The sequence below is a fragment of the Vicia villosa genome, linkage group LG5 (genome assembly GCF_029867415.1).
Source record: "Vicia villosa cultivar HV-30 ecotype Madison, WI linkage group LG5, Vvil1.0, whole genome shotgun sequence".
NCBI lineage: Eukaryota > Viridiplantae > Streptophyta > Magnoliopsida > Fabales > Fabaceae > Vicia > Vicia villosa.
In genome coordinates this window covers 83255572-83267116 of record NC_081184.1, presented here as the reverse complement: position 1 = coordinate 83267116, position 11545 = coordinate 83255572, and positions in this window count along the sequence as shown.

Below are 11545 nucleotides of genomic sequence, written 5' to 3'. Positions count from 1 at the left end.
TGTGCGTACCACTCCGATAGCCCTCGTCACGATACAAGTAGTTGTTGGACGCTGAGGAACAAGATCCAAGACATGATCGATGCTGGTGAAATTGAGTTCAACCCTCCTGAGACTCCCGTGGTGATCACCGCTCCCATGCCTAGTCATGACAAGACTGATTGATGGCTAGAAGGATGGACTGTCAGAACATTAGTTTTACTTTCATTTGCAAATTCTATTCTGTTTGTTTAAACATTCGAATTATGATAGACATTATTCGTTTTAATCATCATCATTAGTGCATTACATATGTTTGTCTTGAATAAAATTATTTCGTTATCACTCATTTAAAATGTGTTTTCACTTTTTTTTTATTTTTTGATATTCAACTCCTGCTAAGCTGTAAGCCTTTTTGAGGGAGGATGACGAAAACGATACCGCAACCAATTACAGCATGCTTTTGAACAGACTATGCTGACGATGTACAGGCATTGTTTCAATTCCTAAACAGTGGAGATATAAGGATGTTAATCCCTCTTCAACCCCTTTGAGCCTAAGAAGTAGAAGTTTTCTTTCTCGTACAGATTAAAACCTTGATCATAACCTGGGGGCGGGGTAGTTACTCAGTTAACTCAGTTCCACCAGTATGCCTTTTACTCAATTGGTGATGGGTTCCCGTAACCATTAAGTCAGGCAGTCAACATCTATCAAAAAGAAAGAAAAAAAAATGTTAAGTCAAAACCTATGAAAGAGACTTATCAACAATTAAAACATCCCGCTGACTGTAATCTCAAAATAAATAGTTCAGGCAAAAGTTATGGATAACAAAGTCAAAAAAAAGGTTGTTGCAAATCCTCGACAAAAGAAAATATTACCAAAAAAAGGATGACCGCATGTCCAAATAAACTTTCGGTGCTTAAACCATCATCAAACGTCAATATCATGACTTCAAAGCTCTGCTAGGACTTAAACGCAAAGTTAACCGAGCATAGGATCGAAGAACATCATGAAGATTGGGATGGGTGAAAATAAACTTTGAGCCATTATCCTTTGTTTGTTAAACCAGGAACCAAGGCACGTTACAACCCTTGAAAGTCCTAACTCAAACATGGTTAGTTCGAAAGCGTATTGTCACCAAAAGGTATTCTGACTCCTTAAGGTTTTCCGTAAATGCTAAGTTGATATCTCGTTTTTACAAATATCACGCATTCACATATTCTGTTTTAATGTTTTGTAACAAACTCAAGTCAGACATATGCACTGCATCTCATGAATTCATTATTAAACATATTCTGCTACATAATTTCCAATGTTAGTATCAGGAGGAATCTGCATAGGGTACGACTAATGACTAAATGTCATCCCGACAGACAAAACCACTGCAGCAGCAACATCTCTTACACCTGACTCAGTTTGATTAGAAGTCAATAAATACAAGGGGCATGACATGCCTTGTCCAATCAATTTGGGGCAATCAGGTCAAGATTCAAAGAATCTCTCAAGAGCATCGAACAATCAGGGGAATTTTCCTAAGTTTATGTGTACTAGGGGCATCACCAATAGTATATATCCCAAAAAGTCCTCACAAGGATAATCTCTCCAAGGTCCCTACTGCTGGGGCAAAGCTATGCAAGGCATGTTTGAAACTTCGACCAACACGCATTGGGGTGTCCCAATCTACACAATCCAAGGAATGGAAGATACTATAATCACTGGGGGCAATGTTCAAGGCATCCATGCCCTCCCACAGAGTCGGTCTCACAAAATCATATCCCCACAAAGGTTTATTCATCTCTCTTATCTCCAATCAGGGTACATCAAGATCAATCTTTCAAGTTACTTCCATCCCCAAGCAAAAGTCATAGATCTCCAACTGAATATCCTCGAGCATGAAGTGAGCGTTCATATTAGAATAGAAAAAACTTGTACATCGTATTCTCTGCAACATCAGGGATTTACTTTCCTAGCCGGACGCTACTACCATTTGATGTCCTTGTTAATGACATTTTGCATTCATACATCATGTACCCCATGACATATGCATAACACTCTCATTCATTTCAAAAATAAATTACAATACATGCATCACAACATTGCGAAAAACTAACGTTGCTTTTTCAGTCTATTCCTATAAATCAAATGAACATTATCTTCTAGATATAATGCAGATATAATCAAGTCAACGATTTAATTCTGACACTCATTCAAGACAGAGATTTAGTTCTGATACTTAATTTTGGATATCTCCCAGAGATAGTTCAGAGATAATCAAGACAGAGATTTAGTTCTGATACTTAATTTTGTATATCTTCCAGAGATACTTCAGAAAGAATCAAGACAGAGATTTAGTTCGGATACTTAATTTTGGGTATTCCCTATAGATAGTTCAGAGATAATCAAGACAGAGATTTAGTTCTGATACTTAGTTTTGGATATCTTCTAGAGATAGTTCAGAAATAATCAAGACAGAGATTTAGTTCTGATACTTAATTTTGGATATTCCCTAGAGATAGTTCAGAGATAATCAAGACAATGATTTAGTTCAGATACTTAGTTCTGGGTATTCTCCGGAGATAGTTCAGAGATAATCAAGGGACATTCAGGGATCAAATTCTATCATCATGAACGGTATAGACACGATCATCTTTCCAAGATCTAATTGAGTTACTACGAGTGGTGCTGACACGATCAACATTCAAAGATCTAATTCTACCATCACGAACGGTGTAGACACAATCATATTTCCAAGATCTAATTCAATTATGATGAACGGTGCTGACACGATCAACATTCAAAGATCTAATTCTATCATCACAAACGGTGAAGACACGATAATCTTTCCAAGATCTAATTCAGTTACTACGAACGGTGCTGACACGATCAACATTCAAAGATCTAATTCTATCATCACGAACGGTGAAGACACGATCATATTTCCAAGATCTAATTCAGTTATTAAGAACGGTGCTGGCATGATCGACATTCAAAGATCTAATTCTATCATCACGAACGGTGTAGACACGATCATCCTTCAAAGATCTAATTCAGTTACTACGACCAGTACTGACACGATCAATATTCAAAGATCTAATTCTATCACTACAAACGGTGTAGACATGATCATCTTTCCAAGATCTAATTCAGTTGCTACGAACGGTGTTGACACGATCAATATTCAAAGATCTAAGTCTGTCATCACGAATGGTGTAGACACGATCATCCTTCAAAGATCTAATTCAGTTGCTACGAACGGTGCTGACACGATCAACAGTCAAAGATCCAATTCTATCATCACGAATGGTGTAGGCACGATCATTCTTCAAAGATCTAATTCGGTCGCCACGAACGGTACTGACACGATCAATCTCCAAAAATAGATGGCATCTACAAGCCCATCTCCAACGAATACTTCTCAATACATCGAGCACAGATATAGTCTAATGAAAGACTCATTCTTACTTTCATATTATCCAAACCAGATGGCATCTATAAGCCCATCTACGATAACTTTCTCTCAACGTCCGAATGACATCTTTAAGCCCATCCCCGACAATACTCTTCCTGGATGGCGTCTTTAAGCCCATCTCTGAAAAAGTCCCCACATCATCGAGGGCAAATTTCTTGGTATTCTAGTGTTCAATCCTCTTCCACCTTCAGATTCCGACAGGCACACAAGCCAATCTACATCCTCAAGTTTAAGAAGATTGAACAGGGGCAGCTGTCATACCCCAAAATTTGCCCATCATATTTCAAAACATTTTGGTCAAGCACTAAGAAACAAGTTTGATTATCTCTCTCCTAAGCAATAAGTATCCAATTATGGTTTTTGTTTCTCTCAAAATAAAACCAGGTTCTGACACCTCGAATGGACTTCATTGGCCACTCATATGCTTCAAAGTATCCTCATGCTAATTTTCAAGCTTTGATTCCCAAGATTGCCCAGTCAAATGCTCAAAAAGTCAACAGTCGACTAGTTTGACCTAAAAGTCAACAACAACATTTTGAAGTAAAATACATCATTTGATCAAGGATTGGTCATGATTCATCAAGGAAAGTTCATAAATCAACAAAATCTAAAGTTTCTAAATTAGGGTTTTTAACTTAAAAAGTCAATTGTACTTTGACCAGCCATAACTTTCACATGGTGCATCATAAATTTACCAACCAAAGCCCATTTCAAAGAAAATTGAATTATCTACAACTTTGTCTCTCAAAAGCCAAGGATAAAAATGCTTCATATGAGATATGGGCCAAAACATTACAGGTCCTTTTGAAAGTCAACCAAAAGCTGTTTTTTTGTCAAAGCCAATATCATCAAGATAAAATCTCCAAATGCAAAAAGGGTTCCAAAGTGGCTTGAATAGGACATCTTGGGATTTCCATAAAGTCCTAGAACACTTTCATACCTTAAAAATTGAGGGAGATATGATTTGTCAAAGTTGGTCAAATTTTGGTAGAATACATGGAGCAAATAAGGGCCAAATTGGATTTTTTTATAAATGGGCCCAACCTTTTTTGACCCAATATTTCTTATGAGGTTATCGAGAATGTCCATGACCAATCCCATGATTATTTGATTTTTATTCTATTGTTATTGAATTTTTATTAATTAAAAATACTATTTAAATGAAATATTTTAAAAAATACGAGAAAGATTTGATTTGGTTTTGGTTTACAATCAATGTCAATCATCCAAATATCATATTTTTGATTCAATTTTGTGCTAATGGAGATTGGGAAGTGAAGATTAAGTTTTGGTCAAATTTAGAAAGATTGGAAATCAATTTTCAATCAAATTCCAATGCCATGATTCAAATTGATTTGATTCAAATTGTTAACCTAAAATCCATCTACTATATATACACAATGAACCCTGATGATTAGGGGACGAAAATCTGAAGCAAAGAACCCCATTCAAGGGTCAAAAAATCGTGAAACAATGTGAGGTGGCAGAGGAAATTCCAAGCCAATTCCAGAAGTTCTGAAGATCGAAAAATAATCCTGGATGCATTCTGAAGCATTCCCAACCCTTAACTGGCCGTGGAGCAGCAAGAATTACGTCCCCACCATCACAGTTTGCAAAAGTTTCTTTTTATTCCAATCTTTACAATTAACGCATCATGACGTTTCTTTTTATCTGGTTCATATGGATGCATAAATCGTTTATGGTTTATTTGTTTTAAGGATTGATGCAGGTATGGAAAGACGCCATTGTTAGGGTTAGCAAGCTCTAAATTGGGGAAATTGGGTTAGAGGCAAAATTGGACGAACCGATGGTACAATTGAATTCAGGAGTCGATTTCGCATTGATCCACGGTTTTGTCTTGAATTTATGTGCAGTATTTTAAGATTTTGATTTATACAGGTCTATGGTGACACACGAAAACTGTGGCTAGAACCTGTACCTATGTTTCGTCTGTGGGAAAAAGTCGTTTGCAGACAAAATTTAAAGGTTGGGGAAGACGAACAGCATCGTGCGTGTTTTCCAGTTTGAAATATTCCAAAATTTGTTTTTTTATAGATAGACTTGGTTGCGTTAGTTTAACATCGAAGCGCAGTTGGCTCGTGTGGTAAGAGCGCGTTGGGGATTTCTATGTGCAGGGGCCTGGGTTCGAACCCTACCCCTTGCACTTCGTTTTTTTTGAAATATTGATTGTTATCTCTTCTTTATAGATTCCGCACCCCCAGCCAACGCACCTATACAGTACACTCTACATTCCAGCCCTCAGATCTCTCTAGCTTCAGATCTAACGTTTTAGGATGCGCAGGCTCACCATGGTCTTCCCAGAGCCAGCCGCACTGGATCAAAGCGCCAGGTTTTTTAATTTTTTATTATTTATTTATTTTATTTTATTTTAGCTCTTTTCTTTATATTTTTAACTAAAAACCTTTTAATTAATTCTTTTCAAAATTAAATCTTTTTTATAAAAATAACAAAATTCATTTTAATTAATAAAATTAGTTTTTATTTAGTAATTAATTTAATTTAGTTAATAATTTTAATTAGGTTTAATTAATTTTAGGTTTTTTTTTTAAAATTTAATTTAGGTTTTGATTAATTAGGCAAAATAATTAGGGTTAATTTTCAATTTAATCAGAATTAATTGTCTAAATTAATTAGGTTTTTTAACTAATAATTAATTTTAGGTTTTTACCCGTTTTCATTAGTCAGCTTTTTAAGGTTTGCCCTTCAGTTTTCAAAAAATCTTTTATTTTGCCTTTTTATTTTCTTTTCGATCATAAGAGTTTATCCTGTCTTATTTGTTAGAACATGAAATGTTTTGAACATATTTTCTAGTTTTGATGATAACATTATAAATGAATTTTGAATAAGACAATATGGTACACTAATAAATTACGTTTTCCATTTCAGGAAAAGTGTAAAAGAGTGTGCAATATCTTATCCTTCAGATGCTCTGACCCAGATGTTCTGGAGGGCTACATCAGAACATGGTCTTAAAGTTGTCAGAACATGGTTATTAGAAGCAAGCTCTGAAGCTCTAAAAGTATCACGCTCAAAGGAACTTCCATAGTCTGAAGCGCTGAAGTTCTAACTTGCACAAAATGCTGGAAACTCTGATTAACACAGCAAATCACAAAGTCTGATTCTAGAAGAAAGGAAATGATGAAAAGCTAAATAGGCCAGTCTGTCTGTTTGACAAAATGAACGTTAGAAGCATGGCTACAAAAGGCATAGTCAAAAAAAGCAGTTGAAGCAAGGCTCGAGGTAGTTGACAAAAGCATGTAACATTAAATGCAGTATGTATTGTACACGCAAAGCATTAAATGCATAACTGTTCAACGGTCGCATTCTCAACACCTATAAAAGGATCTGTTCTGCCCAAAAGAAAGGTTACAACATATAACGGATAACATTCTTTCACGCAAAGTTCTAGAACACAGCAAGCATCTTCATCTTCAAGCTCACATACTTTTGTATATTTAGTGAGTTCTAGATCATAAGCTTAACAGAAAAATCACTTAGTGATTATAGCTTTTTAGAAGCATTATTATCTCTGTATTTTTTATTATATCTTTGTAAAAGAAATTTCCTTGAGTGATCAAGTTGTGATCTGTAGACTCAAGAAGACTTAGAGGTTGATCTAAGTGGAAAACCATTGTAATCAGTTTTTGATTAGTGGATTAAATCCTCAGTGGAGGTAAATCACCTGTGAGGGTGGATTGGAGGTAGTTTGAGTTCAAACGAACCAGGATAAAAATAATTGTGTTCATTATATTTATTTGCCAAAAAGAAATAACCCTTATTCAATCCTCCCCCTTTCTAAGTGTTTTTCACTCCTTCAATTGGTATCAGAGCGCTTTGGTTCTAGGTGCAAACACTTAACAGTGTTAGACAAAATATTCAGGAGAAAAACCCGCAAATGGCAACTCCAGTACCAACCACTACTGAACAAAACAACAATGGTAGCAATAGCTTCAACGGATTCAACAGACCACCAGTCTTTGATGGTGAAAATTTTGAATATTGGAAAGATAGGATAGAGAGATACTTTCTATGTCAAGATGGTGACCTATAGGACTTGGTGTTGGATGGTTACACACATCCGGAAATTGGTGGATTCAAAATCAGCAGACAAGCTATGAGTGATTCACAAAAGAAAGTTTTCAAAAATCATCATAAAGCAAGAACCATACTGTTAAATGTTATATCTCATGTTGAGTATGAAAAGATAACTAACAGGGAAACAGCTCATGAGATGTTTGAATCTTTGAAAATGACTCATGAACGGAACACTAAAGTCAATGAGACCAAAGCTCTGGCTCTCATCCAGAAGTATGAGGATTTCAAGATGGAAGATGATGAAAATATTGAAGCAATGTTTTCTAGATTCCAAACTCTGACATCTGGACTGAGAGTTCTAGACAAAGGCTACACTAAAGATGACCATGTCAAGAAGATAATCCGAATTTTTCCCAAAAGATGGGGACCAATGGTTACAGCTTTCAAGAATGCTAAGAATCTGAACGAAGTATCTCTTGAAGAGCTCATAAGCGCTCTAAGAAGTCATGAAATTGAACTTGATGAAAATGATGAAGCATAGAAAAACACTTAGAAAGGGGGGGTTTGAATAAGTGTAGTCTTAAAAACTTGAACGATAAAAACAATATGCACAGTTATTTTTATCCTGGTTCGTTGTTAATTAAACTACTCCAGTCCACCCCCACGGAGTGATTTACCTCACCTGAGGATTTAATCCACTAATCGCAACAGATTACAATGGTTTTCCACTTAGTCCGCGACTAAGTCTTCTAGAGTATCCTGATCACAACCTGATCACTCCAGGAACAAATGCTTAGACACAAGCTAAGACTTTCTTAGAGTATCCTGACCACCACGTGATCACTCTAATTACAACTGCTTAGACACAAGCTAAGACTTCCTAGAGTTTCCTGATCAACACTTGATCACTCTAGTTACTTATAATTTAATGTAATCAAATAAGAGTTTTACAATGCTTCTGAAAAGCTATAATCACAAGAGTGATATTTCTCTTAACGTTTAAGCTTAATCTCACTAATATATTACAACAGCAATGTAGTGAGCTTTGATGAAGATGAAGTTTCTGAGCTTTGAATTTGAACAGCGTTTCAGCAAGTTAATTGTTAGCAAATCGTCAACCTTGCTTCTCATCAGAACTTCATATTTATAGGCGTTTGAGAAGATGACCGTTGAGCGCATTTAATGCTTTGCGTGTTCCGTAGAGCTTTGCATTTAATGTTTCACGCTTTTCTCAACTACCTCGAGCCTTGTTCACGCTATGTCTACTGACGTTGCCTTTAATAGCTTCCAACGTTCCTTTTGTTAGTCAGCGTAGCCTGCCTCCTGTACTTTCTTCTGATCTGATGTTTGTGAATATAATATTTGAATATCATCAGAGTCAAACAGCTTGGTGCATAGCATCTTCTTGTCTTCTGACCTTGAAGTGCTTCTGAGCGTGATACCATGAGAATTTCAGTGCTTCTGCTTCTGATCTCAAGTTCTTCTGATGCTTTCATAGACCCATGTTCTGATTCTGCCTTGACCATCTTCTGATGTCTTGCCAGACCATGTTCTGATGTTGCATGCTAAACCTTCTGAGACAAAGCTTCTGAGCGCTGATTTGTGCATACTCGTTATATATTTCCTGAAAGGGAAATTGCAATGTATTAGAGTACCACATTATCTCACACAAAATTCATATCCTTGTTATCATCAAAACTAAGAATATTGATCAGAACAAATCTTGTTCTAACAAATGAACCTCAAAGGAAAGGTAAATCTATTGCTTTAAAATCTAACAATAAAAATTGTACTAACGCTTTTCAGGCTAAAGAAGAAAGATCTGACGACTCATAGTCTGAAGAAGAAGATGAGTTATCTCTTCTTTCTAGAAGAGTAAATCAACTCTGGAAAAACAAGCAAATAAGATTTAAAAGCTTCAAGAAATGTGAAGAGGGAGAATCTTTTGGACACATAAGATCTGGAAATAAAAGCATAGTATGTTATGAATGCAAAGAACCAGGACACTTCAAGAATGAATGTCCTAAGCTTCAGAGAGAAAAGCCCAGAAAAAGATTTGAGAAGAAGAAAGGTATGATGGCTACTTGGGATGACCTAGATTCCTCTGATCAAGAGTTTGACTCTGAAGATGAGCAAGCAAATATAGCATTCATGGCAACTGTTGATGGTGAAGAAGAATCTGCCGCTGACTCAGATTCTGAAGAGGTATTTTCTGAACTAACTATAGAAGATATTGTTTCTAGTCTCTCAGAACTTCTTGAAGTTAAAAGTAAACTTAGTATCAAATCTAAAATTCTCAAAAAGGCTTTTGCATATGAAATTAAGAAACTTGAGATAGAAAATTCAGGACTCAAAGAAAAATTTTTAAAACTAACAAAAGATGTTGAAATTCTAAAAACATCCTCTAGCCCAGATACTTCTATTCTAAGAACTAATAATATTCTTAAAGAATACGATTTGAGTTTCAGGAAGTTTCTATCTAGAAGTATAGGTAGAAGCCAGATGGCCTCTATGCTATATGGTGTAAGTAGAAATAATAGAATACGTATATGATATAAGGGAAATGTTCCACATACACTGGAACCTGTTGACAAGATGATTATTAAATACAAACCTCTAAAAACCTTAGGAAGCTGATAAATAATATAGATCAAATAGATGACTCTATCTTAAACTCTGAACCAGAACCAGAACCGCAACCAAAAACACAACCATCTTCTAAATTCCCATCTACCTCCACCACTTCCAAAGGAAAACAACCTGCTCAATCTTCTGAACCCATCATTCGAAACCCTCCACCTCTAAATGTCAGATTCCCACCTTTACCCTATGAAAACATTTTCTCCACTACACAACCTCCAGCCTTTGAACCTCAATCTTCTGCACCTCAATTACAACCAGGGTCTCCAACATCTGAAAACCAACCAGCAGTTGATATACCTATCTTATGCAATTTTATTAAAACCATCCTCTCCATCATCCTTTGATTCTCTCTTTCACAAACCTCATAATGCAACACCTTCATATGATCCAGCAGTTGTTGTCTTAGACTCTGATCATGAATAAGAATCTTCACCCATCTCACCCACTCCACATCTCCTTCCTAACAAACCCTCTGAACCTTACCTAATTTCCAACCCCCAAGAGCCCATTACCCTCATCAGACCCAACTCAACCCCACCCTCTGTTGATACACGTTTTCAGTTTCTTAACTACAGGGTACAGACTTGGTTGGAAAATCTGAAGGCTGCCTATGATCATAAGCTAGATCATGTGGCTATTGAAAAGCTCTAGAAAGTTTTCTTCGAGGATCAGAAGGCTGATGTTCTGGATCTTCTGAATTTCTGTGTTTCTGAAGCTCCTTCTCCTGCTGGCCTGGCTCTGGACTTTGGCAATTGGAAGGAACTTCAGAATGTCTCGAATTGGAAGCTTGTGCAGGAAGAATCTTCTGAAGCTGCGGCATCTGAAGCTGGTGATATGGAGTTTGAATATGATAACATGAAGATTGATCAGCCTCTGCCTTTGGTTGTATGGAAACCAGAACAATTTCCTTTTGCTCCTAAGGATTTTGTACTTCTGACAGGAGACATGGAAACTATCTTCTCTTAGTTTAAGTCTAATCCTGTTACTCTACCAGCTGTCTCAACCGCTTCATCATCTGGAGGTCCTTCAAGTTCTGAACTGTGGAATACTCTGAAGGATCTCCAAAAGAATCAGGAAGCTGTGTTTGATCGTCTGGAAAAGTAAGATGACACCAATCAAGAGATCAAAACTTGGATGCAGAAGTCTGAAGAGACTTCTAAGAAGCAAGCCGAATATACAACTGAGATCAAGAACATGCTAGCCTTCTTAGCCTCCAAACTTTCCTAGTTTTTTTTCTTGTCTTTAGGAGTAGTTTGTTTTTGCATCTGTTTTGTTCATTTTCTGATCATTAATGAAACATTTTCTTTCTCGTCCATTATTTGTTTTCATCTGAATCTTTATTATTCTTTTTGATGTTTGACAAAAAGGGGGAGAAACATATTTTGAATTGATTTTATTATA